Raw genomic sequence first — 19,537 nt, forward strand, 5'->3', positions numbered from 1 at the left:
TCAGCATATGGTGTCGGTGGATCATAACTTGTAATGTTGCAGATAAGCACAGTGGAAATATACATAGATTTAAGAACTTGTAGTGTTGCCAGTCATGTTGTGTTATGCCTGTTAGGTATAGTACAGCAACATGTGAGTTTTAGTTTTGAAGGAGCTTTCAGTTAAAATTGTTGCATTTTTTTAATGGTAACAATTTAAAAAAAAACAACTCCCACTTATTGATACTACAAGTGACAGATATGTTAACAACCAGTTTATTCAGGTTGAGATATGTGCATCAGTTTTAGTTACAACATCATAGAAAATAGAAAATATTGAAACAAAATCTTTTACTTTCCATTTCCTAAACCCTCCAAAAACTTTTCCTTTAGGAAAAAATAGATAATAACAAAAACCAATATGTTATCCAGGCCTGTGCTTTCTTTGATCTGCTACTATGTAACTATGGTCACAAGTTTTTCAGTATTATATACTAAATGAGTTTGAGGGAAACACACTTTAATGCCTGAACACAGGACAGTTTTGTAGAACATACTTCTGAAATATTTGCAGAGTGTTTATAGATTTCCCTGAACGCATACAGTTTTATTTTAAGTCAGGGACAGATAGAAGCCAGCAAATAGCAAATCTTTGGTAATGTCTCTAAAAGTGTTGTAGCAATGCCATGTTTATCTGTCACTGGCATTTTCTACCTAACCAGGTGATAAAAGATATTTTCCACTGACAAAACAGAGGATATTTTTGTTTGTTTCAGCAGTGCCCAAAGAACTGTGAGTGCTGCCTCCCTGGAAGTGCTGAAGACCAGGTTGGATGGGGCTTTGAGCAACCTGCTCTAGTGGGAGGTGTCCCTGCCCATGGCAGGGTGGGAGATGGTCTTTAAGGTCCTTTCCAACCCAAACCATTCTGTGTCTTTATGACATAGAATGTGTGATTTGGTATTACTCATTTGACAAAACCATGATTCTTATAATCGTTGTATTAAATAAGTACTAGAAATATAATTATCAGCTAACCTTCCTCTCCCTAACAAAACAAAAAGTAAAGAGAGGCCATCAAAGCCTGACTCTTTTCCACTTTATGCATTGAATAATTATTGTTACTTGAAAAATGGTTATTAAAAGCTGTCATTCTCATTTCATAGTATTGCAGGATGTCCCCTTCAAATTAGCAAGATTATTTCAAAGGCTTATATTTCAGCATACTCAACCCTGATGATGTCTCTCAAGACAAGATGTAAGTCACAATGCATATTGTGACTGCTTTGTGACACAATGCACTTTGCTTTTTCAGAGACAAAAGAAAAAATAGCACTCAATGCCAAATTATGTTCAGTTTAAGTAACCTATCATTTAGCAAGGATCGTGAGAGCTCTTTCAAAGTGCAGAAATACATGGGGATCTGGTGAGATGAAATAGAACTGCATTTTTAAAGCTTATTCAACCTTAGTTGTTTTTTTTCCAGTCTGATTTGTATTAAAATGTCTTTAGAGATTCGCAATGCTGGAAGTCACTAGCCTTGTAAAGAAAGCAGTATGTTCTCAAGAAATGGAACTGCAAAGTTGAGATGTTTGAAGATTACAAACCAAGAGATGTCTGAAGTCTTGTAGTTTTGGTAGCAAACTGATTCTCACCTCTGAACTATTTGAGTCTGCACAGACAATAATTTATTTAGTTAAGATAATGTTTCTTCACACGATGGCGGATATTGGTTTCTGTTTTTTTTTTTTCCATAAGCTAGCCATAGTTGAATGATTTCATTAAATACACACACAATATAATAAGAACATAAATAGGATGCCTGACTACTTTTAAACACTTCTGTTTTACTGAGATGTAGAAATTCTTGAAGAAATTATCATGTTAAAAAATCTAGACAAATTGCTAGTACATTTGGTGTTACAGTAAGCTTTAGTGTGAGTGTTGTGTTTATCTGAAAATTGAGCAGAGACAACCTCTATTTGCTCTGTATTTTGCAATGTTTTACAGTTATGGGAAGCAACTATCAATGGCATCAGTAAATATACTTGTGGTTGGTATTGCTCCTCAGGAAAATCAAAAAAAAAAAAAGCCTCTTGAGAGTTCATGCATCAAATCTCTATACTCACTTTGAGTACAAAGTCTTCAGAGAAGACTTTAAACTAAAAGGTAATTTTCATAATGCATCTAATTTCTCTAGTGAATGGCATGGCCATGCAAGCTAAGATTTTTTTTTTTAAATCCTTACCCAAGAGAACACAATTACCATTTGCATTAACTCTTACTTAGTTGCTTTCTCTTTTTATAAGTCTGTAATCAAGTAGGAAGTTATTTTAAATTTGAAAGAAATATATACATAAAATCCACTCCAAATGAGGCTTTCAGATTTGTCAAAGACTGTGTCATCCATTGCATGTTAAAAGCTTTCAAAGAACTCAATTCCACTTGAGTGGTAAGAAATTCCAGATTAAACAAATCATATTTGGCTTTGGTATGGGGAATGTTCATGCTAATGCATACATTGTCACGATTTACCAGTGTTCAAACTTTTGAGTAATAGATTTTCAAGCCCATGTGAAAATTCTCAGAGATTTCAATTATGAGAGAGGCATTATTCCTGCCCCCCCCCCCCCCCCCCCCCAAGAGGTTTGGAACTATTGGTTTCCTGATAAATCAGACAGCATCACTCAGTCATAGCAACTACACAACCCCTGGTAGAGTTTTTCATCACTCCATCTCAATATCAAACTTGCAAATTGCAGAACTTCTTTTACTAAGGATGTATAAAGGATTTTGGCTTCAGGGGGTTGATTGAGCTGTCCATGCCAGACTGTAGAGGGGAAAATTCTATACTGAGACTTTGGCCCAGCTTTATGTAAGGATTTCCCTTCACAGTTAAGTGAGACAGCTTCTCAAATTTGATTGTCCTTCAAGGAAGCTTTTTACTGTCTTTTTGGGGAAAAAATTAAAAATGTTTAGCAAAGATCTGAAGAATGCTGTCTAGGGGAACTACAGTTCACGCTTCCTCTGATTGTTTAAAAAAAAAAAAATCCCTTCAAATCTTTCCCACAGATGGCCTCCTAGAGTTATTTTACAGCTGCATCGCTGTCATAGCAGTCATACTACCCTTGCTTTAGAAGGAAAGAGTTGTGGTAAGTATAATTTCACAATACCTTAATCCTTTTTAGCTCATCTTTTTGCTCCTGGGCCACACTATAGAAGATGTGCATTCTACATTTATCATCTCTTTTTTTTTTTTTTAAATTACCTGACCTCATTCGGTAACTTTGCAATAAATTAATTGAAGATACTTAACTCATCAGTATTAATGCAGCTTAAATAGCAACAGGAACCAGTGCTCAGCACAGGAAAGATGATTGCCTGGAATGTTGAATAGTTTTAAACAAGTCTGGCAGAGTTCTGGGGTGTGCAAACTGGTATTGTCCCCAGTCTAATGACAATATTTGACAATATTCCCGATAGCTGCTTAGTCTCCCCTTTGGTAACGTGGAAGGGTTTGGCCCTGTGGATGAGGGTCATTCTGTGCTCTCTGATCTCAGTGCTAGCTGCTCTTAGGCACGTCTTATTTATTTTTATCCTTGGTGTTTTAGGTGCTGAAGATTAACAATAGTGACTTTACAAGTCAGTTTGGTATTCTGTGTTGTACCTTCCAGCCCTAACTCAGCTACCATGACCTTTCTAAGGAAAAAAAAAAAAAAAAGGTGTGAAAACTGGTCCCATTTTCACTGGAAGAGGAGATTCTTACAATACCACTCTCTTCCATTCCAAGTGGGGAGTGACAGTCTGCACTGGGTTTACATCAAACGAATGGGCTCAGGTTCACAAATGTACTAATTCTTTGTAAACTCATGAATCAATTTTGAATAATCAATTCGAGTGTTTTGTTATCATTTGAGCTTCTTCATTATTTACACACAGGTATATGAAAGCTTACATTTTTGAAATTCTGGTCCTTAGATATTTGGCATATGTGCACAGATTGTTGTAGAGCAGGAATGTAATTTTAAGAGATCAATGCTGCGTATGATTTGTGCATATGATTCTGTAATTTTATTCAAAATGGACAAGTTGTAAGGCAGTTGGAGTTTGGAAACAGGTTCTGTTTTGTTCCATGAAATTTTTACATTTCCGCTTCAGCTGGAAGTAAGAATAATCTATTCTATAAAGAAATTTCAAGAGGCTAGTAAAAGAAATTTTATTGTTTCATATTACATTTTATGGTCAGATTTTTATCTTTTTTTTCAGAGAATGCTATTGAATTTTGAGTAACTTTGGCGTTAGTATTTTTCTGCTTTTATTCTGTCTTTTGTTGTTTTTGACACACCTTTGATGTACCTTTATCTACCTTTTAGATATAACAATGCATTATCAAGAGCCTAAAAATATACATTCTTCTAGTCAGTGATTCTATCCAATACATGAATCTTAAATTTAATTTGGCATTTCTAATTCTTAGTATGCAAAATTATGCCATTTAAATTGTCAGCCATTATTATCAAACTAGTCTGAAATATAATGTTGAATTTTTAAACTCAACCATAGAACCATGTTTTAATATTGCTTATTGTTCTGTTGAAAAATATACAATTTTGTGTTGCTCTTTATTTTTTCTAAGCAAAATTCATTTTTCCTCCTTCTTAAGGCCAGCATTCACATGATTTCATCAAAATATCAGAGGTTAACAGTAATTCTTGCTGCCAAATGAAACTGATGATTTTCGGAAAGCTGACAGGTATCTGTTGATCTGTGGTTTTACAAAGCATGGGTGATGCATACAAAGCCACTTCTGGTATTTTTAAACCTGTCAGAGATGTGCCCTACAACCTGCAGAACATGCTTTTACCTGCAAAAGACTGAAAACTTTGCTAAACTTGCTCCCTTCCCTTTCAAATGCGGTGCAAGAACTTATCACAGTAAATAGCCGTGACAGATAATTATCACAAGCAAAAATCCTTTATTCACCCTAAATTGTGCCTATTCACAGAGTGCAATGAGCTAAGTATTTTACCCAAACATAACCTTGTATCATTGCATACAGTGCTTTAATCTGCAACCATTCTTTGTCTATATTGGAACAGTTGTTCAATAAGTATTTTGTAGCAAGCAAACATTTCCAAATGTAGAATTGGATATAGCTGATTTGAAATAATCTTTAATCATAAGTGTAGTGTTTTGTTTACTGAGATGTGAGATTTTAAGGCATACAGTGGGAAGACACAAAAAATAATCTTTCAGAATTGAAATAAACAATATCTTCAGAACTCAGCAGCTATTTCACAGTAAAACTATGCTAGAAGAGAATTAGCCCGAAGCTTGCCTGTCTGAGAGCTGTCTTCAAAATCCATGAGGATGGGGTGTCTCACCTAAGTGGTGAGAGAACAGACTGCACTCACCCACATTTCTTAAAAGGACACAGTGGTCAAAGACTACTGATCCTTTTTTGATTAGAGCAGGAAAGTTCTGGCTGAATGCACTTTCTAACTTTAGTAGCAATAAGGAAAAAATGTAACCAAGTTCCAATTTGTTTGCTTCTTTCTGAAAATGAAAGAAAAACTGTTTTAGGTGTGCCTTAGATATTCTTTGTCTGGGTATACAGAAGCTAATTATTTTTCTCATTCATTTGTGAATCATTGTAGCGGAATGCTGGTTCAGTTGCACAATATTTTTGGAAACGAAGAAAGAGGACCAAGCAAATCTGCTGTATATCCTTTCACAATTAATGCTGGCCAGGTCACATCTGCTTTCAGAAGAATCACTTAATAATGGGATTTCTGACCATTTGTATCAAAGCTGAGAATCTGTTTTGTTAAGCCTGAGGTCAAGAGCCCAAGAATCATGCATATTATATGATTGCTTCCTATAAAATAATTTATAGCACTTACTGTTTAAAAATAGAAATTTAGCATTGTCTTTGACATAAAATTTGGCAAAAGCGGCACAAAAGGACATAGAAACAAAAAATATTTTCTAAAATAGAAAAGGCTCAAAGTAAACTTTGTGGAAAAAAAAAGTCTTTTCTCTGTGTGTGAGAAATGTCTCAATCAACTAGGCAAGCTTGGCTAATTTACAGCTTGTTCTTATGGCTAATGAAAAGTAGATCTGACCTTTCAAGCAATACATATCCATGTGTACTTTCTGGAAGAGCTAATTTCTGCTTCTTACTGGCAGGTAAAACTGTATGTTTCCTTTTCTTTCTTGTTCTGTATGAGAAGTGTTTCTAAAAACAACAAAAAGTAGCTTGCAACAAATAACACAGCTAGCAAGTTGAATGTTTGAGATGTTTGAAGCCATCAGAATGCAGTTTGGCAATTCTCAGTGCTTCAAGTAGATAATACAAGATGTGTTCATTAAAATGAGTAACTTGCATACCTTGCAGTCTTTCACAGGTGTTGTTTATATAAAAAGGCAGCTCTAGAAATGTTTCATAATTAATGAATATTTTCAGAAGCCTCACCTGATATTGAAATACATGAGATCATCAGCAGCAAGGCATGTCTCTTAAAGCCAAGTATTCTCAGTTCTCACTCCCTCCATAACATTAAATAGAAATGCAAAGCTTCATGGAGAGAGAGAAGATGTCCTCGCTGTCTGGGACTTGGTGTTTTACAGGTACAGGGAACTGAAAGATAACCTCCGTCCTTGTTTCTGATCCATGAATGATAAATGCATGTTATGAAAAACTTGCCAGCCAATTTAGTTGAGGTCTAAACTTCATCCAAACCATCATTAGATGATGTTAAACTTTTAACATGAAGGTCGTATCTCCTCAGTTTAATTTCCCATGTGAGGTCTGCATCACAGGTCGCTACCTACTTCAGAGACCAGCTAGAGTGTCTTGATGCCAATCGTTGAACCAAATGATGAGCCAAAACCTGAACAATACCGAAGAATTCCAAACAAGCAAACAAACAAACAAAAACTCCTCAAAAGCTCTTCTCACAAACGAAAATACAGTGCTCAAAATTTAGATGGATTGGGAAAAATGTATTTTTGACTGAGGCAGCAACGACTATGTTAATATCAGAATAGCAGTACTCATCACATAAATCCAAATGTAGGGTAGTTTAGAAAAGCTCAAAGTGCTTCCACTTCAGAAGTGAATTTTATAAAATCAAGAAGGAGAAAATTTTTTCCTATCAGTCTTCATTCTGTGATTCTAGTGCTCTCATAATTGACGATTTGCACAGGGAGCCATTTACCATTGCCATGGCAACTAGGTTATGACTCATTCTCCTTCACCCAGGTTTTTTGCCCATTGGGAGATTTTTCCAGAAAGGCGTCTTCCAGAGTTGAATAGACACAGACACAGACACAGGTTTCTAGGTTGGAAGAGACCTCAAGATCATCGAGTCCAACCTCTGACCTAACACTAAGCACTCCACTAAACCATATCGCTAAGCTCTACATCTAAACGTCTTTTAAAGACCTCCAGGGATGGTGACTCCACCACCTCCCTGGGCAGCCCGTTCCAATGCTTAATAACCCTTTCGGTAAAGAAGTACTTCCTAACATCCAACCTAAAACTCCCCTGTCGCAACTTTCGCCCATTCCCCCTCGTCCTGTCACCAGGCACGTGGGAGAACAGACCAATCCCCACCTCACTACAGCCTCCTTTAAGGTAACTGTAGAGAGCGATAAGGTCTCCCCTGAGCCTCCTCTTCTCCAGGCTGAACAAGCCCAGCTCCCTCAGCCGCTCCTCGTAAGACTTGTTCTCCAGACCCCTCACCAGCTTGGTCGCCCTTCTCTGGACTCGCTCGAGCACGTCCATGTCCTTCTTGTAGCGAGGGGCCCAAAATTGAACACAGTACTCGAGGTGCGGCCTCACCAGAGCCGAGTACAGGGGCACAATCACTTCCCTAGACCTGCTGGCCACACTGCTTCTTATACAGGCCAGGATGCTGTTGGCCTTCTTGGCCACCTGAGCACACTGCTGGCTCATATTCAGCCGACTATCAACCAATACTCCCGGTCCTTCTCGGCCAGGCAGCTTTCCAACCACTCATCTCCCAGCCTGTAACTCTGCTTGGGGTTGTTGCGCCCCAGGTGCAGGACCCGGCACTTGGCCTTGTTGAACTTCATACAGTTGATCTCAGCCCATCGCTCCAGCCTATCCAGATCCTCCTGCAGAGCCTTCCTGCCCTCGAGCAGATCAACACACGCACTTAGCTTGGTGTCATCTGCAAACTTACTGAGGGTGCACTGACGCCCTCATCCAGATCATCGATAAAGATATTAAAGAGGACTGGCCCCAGTACCGAGCCCTGGGGGACACCACTTGTGACCAGCCTCCAACCAGATTCGACTCCATTCACCACAACTCTCTGGGCCCGGCTATCCAGCCAGTTTCTAACCCAGCGAAGCGTACGCCAGTCCAAGCCCCGCGCAGCCAGTTTCTTGAGGAGAATGTTGTGGGGAACGGTGTCAAAAGCCTTACTGAGGTCAAGGTAAACCACATCCACAGCCCTTCCCTCATCCACCAAGCGTGTCACTTTGTCATAGAAGGAGATCAGGTTCGTCAAGCAGGACCTGCCTTTCGTAAACCCATGCTGACTGGGCCTGATCGCCTGGTTGCCCTGCAAGTGCCGCGTGATGACCCTCAAGATAATCTGCTCCATGAGCTTTCCTGGCACTGAGGTCAAACTGACAGGCCTATAGTTCCCCGGGTCTGCCCTCCGGCCCTTCTTATAGATGGGTGTCACATTGGCTAGCTGCCAGTCAACTGGGACCTTCCCCCGATAGCCAGGACTGCCGATAAATGATGGAAAGCAGCTCGGCCAGCTCCTCTGCCAGTTCTTTCAGTACCCTCGGGTGCATCCCATCGGGCCCCATCGACTTGCGCACATCCAAGCTCCTTAGCAGGTCGCCAACCATTTCCTCATGAATAGCGAAGGCCACATCCTGCTCCCCATCCCCTTCCGCCAGCTCAGGGCACTGGGTGTCCAGAGAACAACCGTATTGCCGCTAAAGACTGAGGCAAAGGCGGCATTAAGCACCTCAGCCTTTTCCTCATCCTTAGTAACCAGGTTTCCCCTCGCATCCAGTAAAGGATGGAGATTCTCCTTAGTCCTCCGTTTCGCAGTGATATATTTGTAAAAGGATTTTTGTTGTCTTTAATGGCAGTGGCCAGGTTGAGCTCCAGATGAGCTTTGGCCTTTCTAATTTTCTCCCTGCACAGCCTCGCTACAATCCTTGTAGTCCTCCTCAGTGGCCTGCCCTGAGGAGGAATAATAGTGCCCAAAAAAAAACTTTAAGTTACATTCAAGTAAATCCAGTTTATCTGAATTTCAGAGCCTTCCCCAACCTGGAATTTCCTGAATCCTGAGACTATGCACATGCTTCAGTGCCTTGAAGATCGGATTCTCTGCGGTTTGAAAGCTTTTCATAAATGCTTTTCAAGAGCTAATGTAAAACTTCTGCAGGTAGAAGCAGTGTCATTGGAATTCACAACTTTTCTGAAACTTTTGGTGTAATTTTGAATCCGTTTGTGTAATTTAAGACATCTGCTGCTCATTAATCCAGAAATTATTTCTGGAAAACATTTTCTTAAACCCTTTGGAGTGGTTGCTTTGCACTTGCAAAATGTAATATTTCCAGCATTAAAAATTAGTTTCAAAAAAAAGGAACATCAGATTCCCCTGCCTACCAGTTACTGACCTAATATAAAAGCTACACTTGAGTAAGAACCCTTCTGTTGTGAGAAGTTACTGAGCATAACAAACCGTGTATGAAAAATCTCTATGGATGGGCCTGCTATTATGTGAGTAGGCGTGGAGCCACCACTGGGGAGGACTCTGGGGTTCGGGGCACCATGCTGCCTGCAGCTGCCTCTGCAGCGTGGGGTTCTCCCTATTTGCGCCCGGTGGTGGGGTATCCACAGCAAGCAGCCAGAGAACAGCTTGGAAGGCAGTGGTGGTGTCTAGCATAACGCTAATGGTGGCTTCTGAATGCCTTTCTATTTTTACATTTGTTAGAGGAAAATGACTTCTGCTCACTTTGGGTGTTTGTTGATAGTAATCTGCTTCTGCTTTGTTTCCATTTATTGGGTTTATCATTACACCAACAGAGGGAAAGAAATTAAATGAAGCTGCTATTTTAAGTGACAAAGGGACTGAGGCCAGAGTCAGAAAAATGTATTTGAATATTATTTTTTAAAGCTGAATTTCTTAATGAAAGTATTCTATATGCTTTAAAAAACTTTTCATGGCAAAACAATTAACATCTAACATGGATGAAAAATCATCATGCATGTAATAATAACTGACTTTAAGAAGCCAAAGAATGTAAAAATTAAAAGAAAGATTTAACTTCACATGATGTTGAACTAGATCCAAGCAGAGGAAATATTATTCTATAGACAAATTCACTATGGGGTGTAGCAGGAATTGAGGTCAAAATGTAATCATCCAGAACGTAGCTCTTCAGGGCAGAATGTTTTATTCTCCCACTGAACTGAAACATCTATTAATGGTAATAAATCTTATCCTGTGCTGGGAGTGTATTCACAATGATGTGTCAGAAGAAAGTTCTTTAACAGCCTACACACTTTTTCATATGACTTATTTAAAATACTCTGTGTTTTCTGCCCAGCGTGCTGGAATAATTTATTTTCAGTTAGAGGTAAAATGGCCAGCTAGAAACAGTGGTAGGTGACAAGTGCTAAACCAAGGGTCTGAAATCTAACAGTCTATGCATAGAGAGAGACCGTAAAAGGTAAAATAGCCTGATGAAGTAAGTTCAAAGGACCACAACTATAAACACCTGTGAAAACACTAACTACCTGCGCCACCGTACTTTGTAAGGATTTCATTTGTTTGAGCTTTATTTTCTTCTTATTTTGCAGTGCATATCAATGTCCTCCTTAAAGTGCTTTCCATTTCTTCAGTTCTAGAAACATTTGTTGAACCTTCCTTTCTGAATTGCAGTCAGTGCTCTTAACATCAGTTAGCAGATTTTTGTGTCAACCACTTAAATGTTGGATCCTTTTATACCATCATAGGTACAGTAAGTTTTGCTGTTGTTGTTGTTTTTTTATACCATGTAACAATATTATTGGTGCCTCTCTTACAAGCATATTACATAAACATGAGTTTCTTGTGTTATATTTCCCTTCTCATCTGTGAAAACAATTGATGAATAAACAAAATTTTGTAATGGTATAACTGTGTCTGTCCAAGAGCAATGGTATTACTCTAACCATAGTGGCAAAAAGGTACAAGGTTCATGCACAGCAAAGCCTTCATCTTTTCCAAGGAAAATAAAGAGAATATAAAATGATCTACTTCGGCAGTTCTATATTTCTTCTGCTTAAAATGTCCTCATTCTGCCATTCTCCCAAACTCCTATAGTTGTCCTTTCTTAGCTTTAGTTAGAATCTTTTCATCTGATTTCACAGAAACTAGCACAGTCTATTTGAGAATTACTGATAATCTGCTGATGACCAGCAGAGAGTGAAATGAGGCACAAACCCACCACAAGCTTCTGTCCCCAACAGACTACAAGCAGCTCACCGATCCATAACATCAGGCTAGCAGCAACACAGGACACTAGGGAACTCCACTCATGTTTGCAGTGTCCTTTTTCCTGGATAAAATGCAAAGAGTCAAGCTTCTGTTCTGTCTTGCAGTCAGTGCATTTTATTGCTGCTACATTCAAAAGGAGTTAATCTCTGCATAGTCTCTCTCAGAAGTCCCCTCACAGAAGTAATATCAATGTTTTGTGGGAGTCATTGGAAATGTCTTCCTTGGTACCCAAGATTGATAACTATAAGTTTTGTTTGTTTTGTTTTGTGTGCGTTTTTTTTTTTTCTTTACCACCACCCCTCACCTCCACCAACTCCATTGGATGTATCAGTAAAACAAATGACAGCCTTTTTCAGATGCAGTAGAAGGTCATATAGGGAAAAAAATGAATTCAGAGCATCAGAAATTTCTCTTTGTAGAAGTAATTAACATTGTCAAAATCTTTCAAGAAAAGCAAAACGAGTACTGTTTAGGATGCTTTAGATACCACCTGTCTTATACAAAGAATGTCTAATATCAGAATGACATGAAATCTGTATCTTTGTTCTCAGAAGATTTTATTCACAATTGGATGAATTAATTGAGCTGCCACATTCTGTATATTATTATATATGTGTTTTTTGAAGTAATAGATTTTCTGCTCAAATGGAAGGGGTGCACACATATATTCATCTCAGGTTTTAATAGAAAATGCCATTGATTTGGCTCTTAAAAAACAACAAAAAAAAGCCCATTGAGACTAAAATATAACATGCAGGAAATACCATTTACCGTCATCTACAACAGAAACAACAATAAAAAACAGCACACACTGCTCTCAGTCAAGCCAGGAATTTTGAGACAAAAGTCAGCTATAACAATATACTGTATCCTTTATTTTACATTTTGAAAAATAATCAACAAAAAATACTAATGCTATATAGCCAGGTTTCTCATTGCAAAATACATATATACTCATAATGAATACAAACAGTACTGCAAGGAAGTTGATGAATCCATTTCTGTCCTTGATTTTGATCTTGATCCATGCTACTAGCCTGAATAACCTGAAACCTACAGCTGTATGTAGGACAGTCCAGTGTGTGCATGAAGACCACTCTTCAGTTAAAACTATAAGAATAAACTGCCTGCAAAAACAAGCTCTCTGATCATTTCTGATCAACCTAAATTCAGTCAACAAACTCTTTAAAATTATCCTAGCAAGGTTTGCCTCAGATTATGTATTTATATTCCTTCCTGTCTAATGCATCAGATTATTCTGCTAAGCCTTTGAGCATTTGCACATCATAAACACAGATCTTTACATTTTTTAAAAATCTCTTTCACAGTTACAAAAGAGAAATAAAATTTCAATTAAAATAGAAAGACAAAATAAATATCTGTAACTTTTAACTTTGGATGGTTCAAAATGGGTTAGGTTTCAAACTGGCAGAGGTTTCACACAAAATTTCAACTAAGGGGAATTGAACCAAACTGTACAAACGAAAGCATAATATTTTTAGTTAATAGCAATATCTATATGCCAATGTATCAATATATAATCATAATTATGTTATGATGTTTGATAAGCCATCTTTGAGCAGGTATGCTATTTTACAGACATTTTATGTTACAGTTCACATACATAATTAAAAAAAAAAAAAAAAAGAGTCCAGTGCCCTTTGTTATGAGTAAATTAATGAAATAAAAAACCTATGCAGTCACCATAATTAAATTCAAAAAATAAATCCTCATTAAATAATTTGTGATGATTCTGTAATGGTTGCTCTGAAACCATATTGATGTAATTAAACTTTCATGATCTTAGAAATCAACAATCACACTTGCAAGCGAAATTTTGGAAAATAAAGACAACCTATTATATTCCTTATCAAACTGAAGAGATTGAGAATATGACTCACCACTGCTTTATGTCTGTATAAATATCATTGATTTCTTTGCACCTCCATTAGCATAAAACAGATGTAATATGTTATAGTGAATCAGGCAGGAGGTTATGGTACAATTATGCTATTTCTACTAAAACAAATGATTGCAGCAGATATTCTTTAGTTCCACTAATTTACAGTGTACTGTGAGACCTTTCTTGAAAACGCTTTACTGTTGTGTTGGGCCTTCCCTGAGCAAATGAACTGTAAAACAGCATAGTTATCAAGAAACATCTGAACATCTATTCTTGATTTTAGTAAGGATGGGATTTTTTGCTTGAAGAATTGCAACGTATCAGTATATGAGGGTGTAGACGTAAAAAACAAAATCCAAAACCAAGTGTAATTAATTACAATAGAACAGAAATTTTAATTTGTCTTCAGATTTATCTTTTTTGTTGTTGTTGTTTTTGTTTGTTGTTTCTTCCATTTCTTTGCATATTTAAAATTTTGTTAGGAAGTAGTTGTTGGTCTTCCATTTATTTATTTATTTATTTATTATTCTTTCTCCCCAAGATCATTGTCCCCTATAGAGTGGGGGAATATAGACCCTTGCTTGTTCAAAAGTATGCTAGCAAATATTTTTAGTTTTCTATTCTGAATACCTTTAGCAGTATACTTGTAGGGGAAGAGGTTGCTTGTTTGTTCTGAAGTATGCTGCTTTCAAGCGGCACTCTGAATAGTTGGGTTGGTATCTCCTGCAGCATTTAAAACCAGTCAAAGAACAAAAAGAGGAAAAGAAAAGCTACCATGGATTTGTGCCAAGTTAGCTATCTGGAAATCTGAATACAACCTTCTCTGTGACCATTAAGGGATCACTAAGTTAGCAAGACCTTGTGTTAGGCACTACCACTGCCTTCCATGAAACCACTGTACCAAGGTACAACTTAGGTGCCCTTGGTTTCTTTTCATCAGAACACAGGTAATGAACCAGAACAAGGTAACTCTAAGATCTCAAACCTGCTGGGTGTGACAGATTAAATAAAAGAGTCTGAAAATAAATTTTCCCCCAAACTCAGTGTCCTCCTGGGAGCTGGTCTCTCCTTCAGTTCTGCTGCAAAGCCTCTCCATGCCACTTGGGTGAAGGGCTTCACAAGGCCACTGCCTTGGTGGCATCGGGTCTTGTCTGCCTCCTGCTTCACGGTGTCCTCTCATCTGCTCCTGACTCCTCCAGCCTGGGCCCATGCTGCAGGCACATGGCTTCCTGCCCCACCTCAATGCCTGGCTGTACCTGTCCTTTCTCAGCCATGGGCCAAAAGCAACTTCCATCTCTGTTGCCCAGTGACACCCTACCCCCTCCTTTTTATTTTTAATCAGAAAAAACAATATGCAGAAGTCTTCAAACTAGAAATAGCTAACAAAGTTATCTGTTTTTCTGTTTTTACACATCACCACTGCTAACTTGAGAATATTGGGGTTTGGTGGGGAGGGGGATCCTTTGGTTTTGTTTGTGTAGGGGAAGAAGCTTTTAGATAGTATTGGGAGATTGATTTGATCTTGTTGGAAAGAGATGAGCAATATAAAAAAATAATCTGCCACTTTGCTCTTTATCAATTTTTTTCTCAAAAAAGGGGCACAAAAAGGGCTTAAGAAAAGAAGATACTTGAGATTTATTTATTTATTTATTTATTTATTTATTTATTTTTCTAGAAAGGTAGGCTGTATCAGGTCCTGAATGCATCAACAAAAAAAGGTTAAAGATGCTGTATAAAAAAAGATGCAGTCTTTTCTCTCTTTAGCTTTCTCCCTGGATTTTGAAGGCCGTTTTTAAAGCTATAAGCTTCTTTGCCTTCTATCAGTTCCAGATGTTCCTTGGAGTGGAGACATGGCTGAGCTGACAACACTATATAATTCAGGGTAACCTCAACCTTAACTGAACTGCCTCTGCAGGAAGGTTTCACATCGTGGCTATATTTGAGGATATTGTTTAGGAAACAGTTCAGTAAACCTTTGCCAGCAAAAGGGAAAAGCAGCAACATTCATTTCCTTGAACTGGCTTTTAACAATTTTAAAGTAAAGGTTTTTTGTTTGTTTGTTTGTTTGTTTTTTAGCAGCATGATTGACATAAAAAGTAGAGTTGAATCAGGAAAAGAATAGTTCAGGAAAGATAACAGGTGCATAAGAGAGAATGGCTGTGTTCTGAAAGGGAAAGGTCCCTTCCCAATAATGGATTTGCTTGAGGACCTTGAAATCCTTCTGCTTCCATTTTTCTTTCATTAAAATGAAACTTTCAGGTTTCTGTAAATAATATCACTTTCTGGAAATTAATAAACTAAGAGACTTCAACAGGAAGACAAGAATTAAAAAAGCCCACACACATAGTTAACTAAAAAGTGTTAGTACATTAAATTCATAGAGCCTCAAATGTAAGTTAATACTTTCCTTTGTGAGTTAGTTTCTTTCATGCCTTTCAAATACTGTCTTCCATGCTAATACCAGATAAAAATGCAAGGTCATAGCATAGACCAATTATAAAAAAAAAAAAAAAAAAAAAAAAAAGTGGATAGAAATCCAATAGTATCTTCCTATTTTAAAACAAAAAGAGGAATTTAAAAAATATTTTTGTTGACATTTTCAACTTCTTTATTGAACCAATGACAAATATTTACAGATTCTACCACATAAAAGAAAATGTTTAGGTGGATGAAAATGGCTTGGTGATAACCTCTATCATTAAGCAGTTATATAATTAAAATATAAAGAAAATATTAAATACTAAAATGAATTATGTGGTTATTTTCTTGGGATTATTTGTTGAGGTTTTCTCTCTGTTTTTTAAGTAGATCATTTTTTCTAACTGTCTTAATAATTGTTTTAAAGTCACTTTTTTGTCATATTTTTCACTTTTGTTTTATTAAAATGGACAGAAGAGTGCTTTGAGTGTCTGTTTTAAGAATTTTCCCCTCACACAAACAGACACGCAAACTTCTCTGAAGTTTGGTAAGTCGTCACAGGCAGACAGCCTAGCCACAAACACATCAAAGGAACACTACTTACACAGTGAACTTAAGAAATGCCACAAACCTTCTTACCTCTTACTAACACACCTCTCACTTAAGAGTCAGCAGCTGTATTGCTTTACAGTGTCTAGTTCAAAATTTGTTCTTCAGTGGTATTTCTCCCACTTCCTTAACCAGACCTTTATACTATTACTACTAGTATATCTTACCATGAGCTTATTCTGTCATTCTGCATAGCTTTTCTATGTTCAGATGCCATAGATTACTTGTGATTAATCTCCCTGAAAATAAATGTGAAACTACACTTCCTGGATCTCAACATTTAGTGATATCTAGCCTTCATACTGCAGCTGTGGTTTTATCACCAACAGTCTTCAGCTTCCTGACCTGTTTAGGTGCTCAGTGTTATGTTAGAATAAATATCCAGTTAGTGGTCTGGTTCCAAAAATGCAAATAATTTTCCAGTTCCAGAAATGTAAGAACATAATCTTTATCTAAAGACCTCCCTCTTGCAGTTTTTCGGGCTGAAACATTTCATCATAGAATTATAACTTATATTGCGTAGCCTCCTGGTGACCAGTGTGTTTAAAAAAAAAATTATCAAGAACTTGAGTATAATTTATAAATTATATTTTCTTTACCTTTCTACATTGCAGAAGGCCTTTATATTCAATATATATATATATATATATATATTTCCCTGTCTGGATCACATTTAGATATCTATCCCTAAAATGTGATTGTATTTAATTCACAACTTTATTTTTTTTTATTTTTATTTTTTATTTTGTTTTCTGTTTCTTTGGAGAAATACTGGGTGTTAACTTCTGCTCTGAGGTGAATGAGTACATACTAAAGAATCTTATCCATTATGTTACTGCTTCAGGCATGCTTGTAGATTAATCCAATTTGGGGGTCTTTATTAGTTCAATTAGATTAGATGCAGAATAGGAAAAAGCAAATTGAATTATTTGCCAACTGTACCACTCAGCCCTCCTGTTTAAAAAAATGGAAAGAAAATCTAATTTCCTTGATGGTAGTAAAGAAGTGAACCCTTATCTTTGGAGAAAGAGGGAGTTATATCATTTGTTGCTGAACTACCATTCTGGGTTGGTTAACCTGGTGCCTAGAGGGAAGAGCTAATCTTAAGAGATGATAAGACCAAGCCCAAAATATGCAAAGCACTCACTCTTCCCAGCCTATTTTCTTAATTATTTTCACTGCAGATTCACTGAAACTAAACAGACCATGTGTCCTGTCCATTTTCCCATTGGTCATGTTTATAGGTAAATAAATGGTACCTGGACTGATCTCCTTTTTGTTTATCTCCTGCTTCAATTCACTGACACAGTCAAGGCCCTTATTCTGATCATAGCAGTAGTATATTTGCCTCTCTTTCTGCACTACTGCTGCAGGCCTATCTGTTACATCTTAAATACTAATGAATCATTAAAATGGGTATTAACATTGTGCTGGCTCTATATGTATGTCTTATTCTTCACACTTTTATAGCAATTTCCATTAGAGAACCTCATTACAGAAATTATTGTGACATGCTTTGAAACAGCAGCCTTCATTGTATATTATCTATGTATCGGATTTGGGGAAACTAATGCACCAGGAAATGAAATGACTCACCCAGGGTCACAGAAGATGTGTGTTCAAGTCAAGATTAAAATCCAAGCCATAAATCTGCACTGTGTTTACTGCACAATTGTTTCTTTCTCTTCTCTTTCTAGTTTTTCTTTTAAACCACACCCTAGTTACACATTCAGCTGGAAAATTCCACTATGCTGTTTTTGCTGTCAAACAGTAATTGGCATTTAGCCAACAATTAGTGAAAAATGGCTTGATTGCCTCTGCGAATTTCTGCTTCCTTTGCTTTGGGATTCACAGGACAGAGAGAAAGTGGGATTATTGGGAAAGAAGAGCGAGGCTATGGGGAATGGCAGAGAACCAGTGGGGAAGAGCCCAAGGAACCACTCAGGTGATGGGGTGACCATGAGATGTGCTGCTGCTGCTCCTGTGAGTCTCTTCTCAAATCTCCACAGATGATCAGAGAAATGTAGATTTCCCAGCCTTTTGGTGCTGGGGAGAATAGGGAGAATCACAGGTTAGAAGTAAGGTAGGTAGGAGGGAAGGCTGAAGATCAACCTTCCCTTACGCAACCTGCTCTGTTTTGTCCACAGCCCAGGAGGGCAGGGTGGAGGCAGTGTTTATTTCTCTTTTTATAGGTTATATCTTATGTGAAAAAAATGACACAAATTGTTTGCTTGCTCCCAAATTATACCAGTGGGTAAGTGGTACACGCAGTGCCTACAGTTTTCTAATTTGTGAATGCAGGCATGTTGCCCAGGTGTTTAGAGGGGACTTAAAATTCAGTCTGTAGGGGGAGACCCAGTGATGCTGTGTTTACAGGCTACTGCTCTTAACGGGTGTGACAAAGGACCCTGTTTTTAGGACCAACTAACTGACCAAGAATCTCTGACTGACTTTTGTAGTGACTGTGTCTATTGTACAACAAATAAATGTCTTTAGACAACATTTTATATCATTGATACTTAATCATCATGTGAAGTTCGATGTTAATTTCTTAACTTCTGTTTTTCTTTTAATTCCATGTGCAGAGAAATGAGTATGAAATCCAGAGCAATAAAGTAGTAATTTATATATGTACAGATAAATTAAGAATAATTTTAATTTAAGAGAATTTGTCTTTATTTTGGAGATATTCTGAGTACTTTATCTTACCTTTAATTAAAGAAAACAGATGTGTAAGAAGTTTCATTTGTAATAATAATTAAAAAAAAATTAACATGGTTATATTTTTCTTTCCACTGCAGATTTTGCGAAACATCACTCATCTGTAAACTTGTATATGCATATGTAGTATGACAAAAAAATAATACTTCAAGGTAGAGAGATACTTTGTCTTTTTGCCCCTTCATTTGCAACTACAATTTGAGAACAGCTAGCCACTGATGTTATTAAAGATTTAAATATAAGAAACACATCCTGTGTAGCTGGCTTAAAGGCCACAGTGCCCCACAGCATCCAGGAACCAGACCTCTTCAGCTCACAGAATCCTTTCTTCTCCTATGCAAAATATGCAGTTTGGTTTCTGAAGCTTCCAA

Source organism: Cygnus olor, chromosome 2 (assembly GCF_009769625.2).
Source record: "Cygnus olor isolate bCygOlo1 chromosome 2, bCygOlo1.pri.v2, whole genome shotgun sequence".
Lineage (NCBI taxonomy): Eukaryota > Metazoa > Chordata > Aves > Anseriformes > Anatidae > Cygnus > Cygnus olor.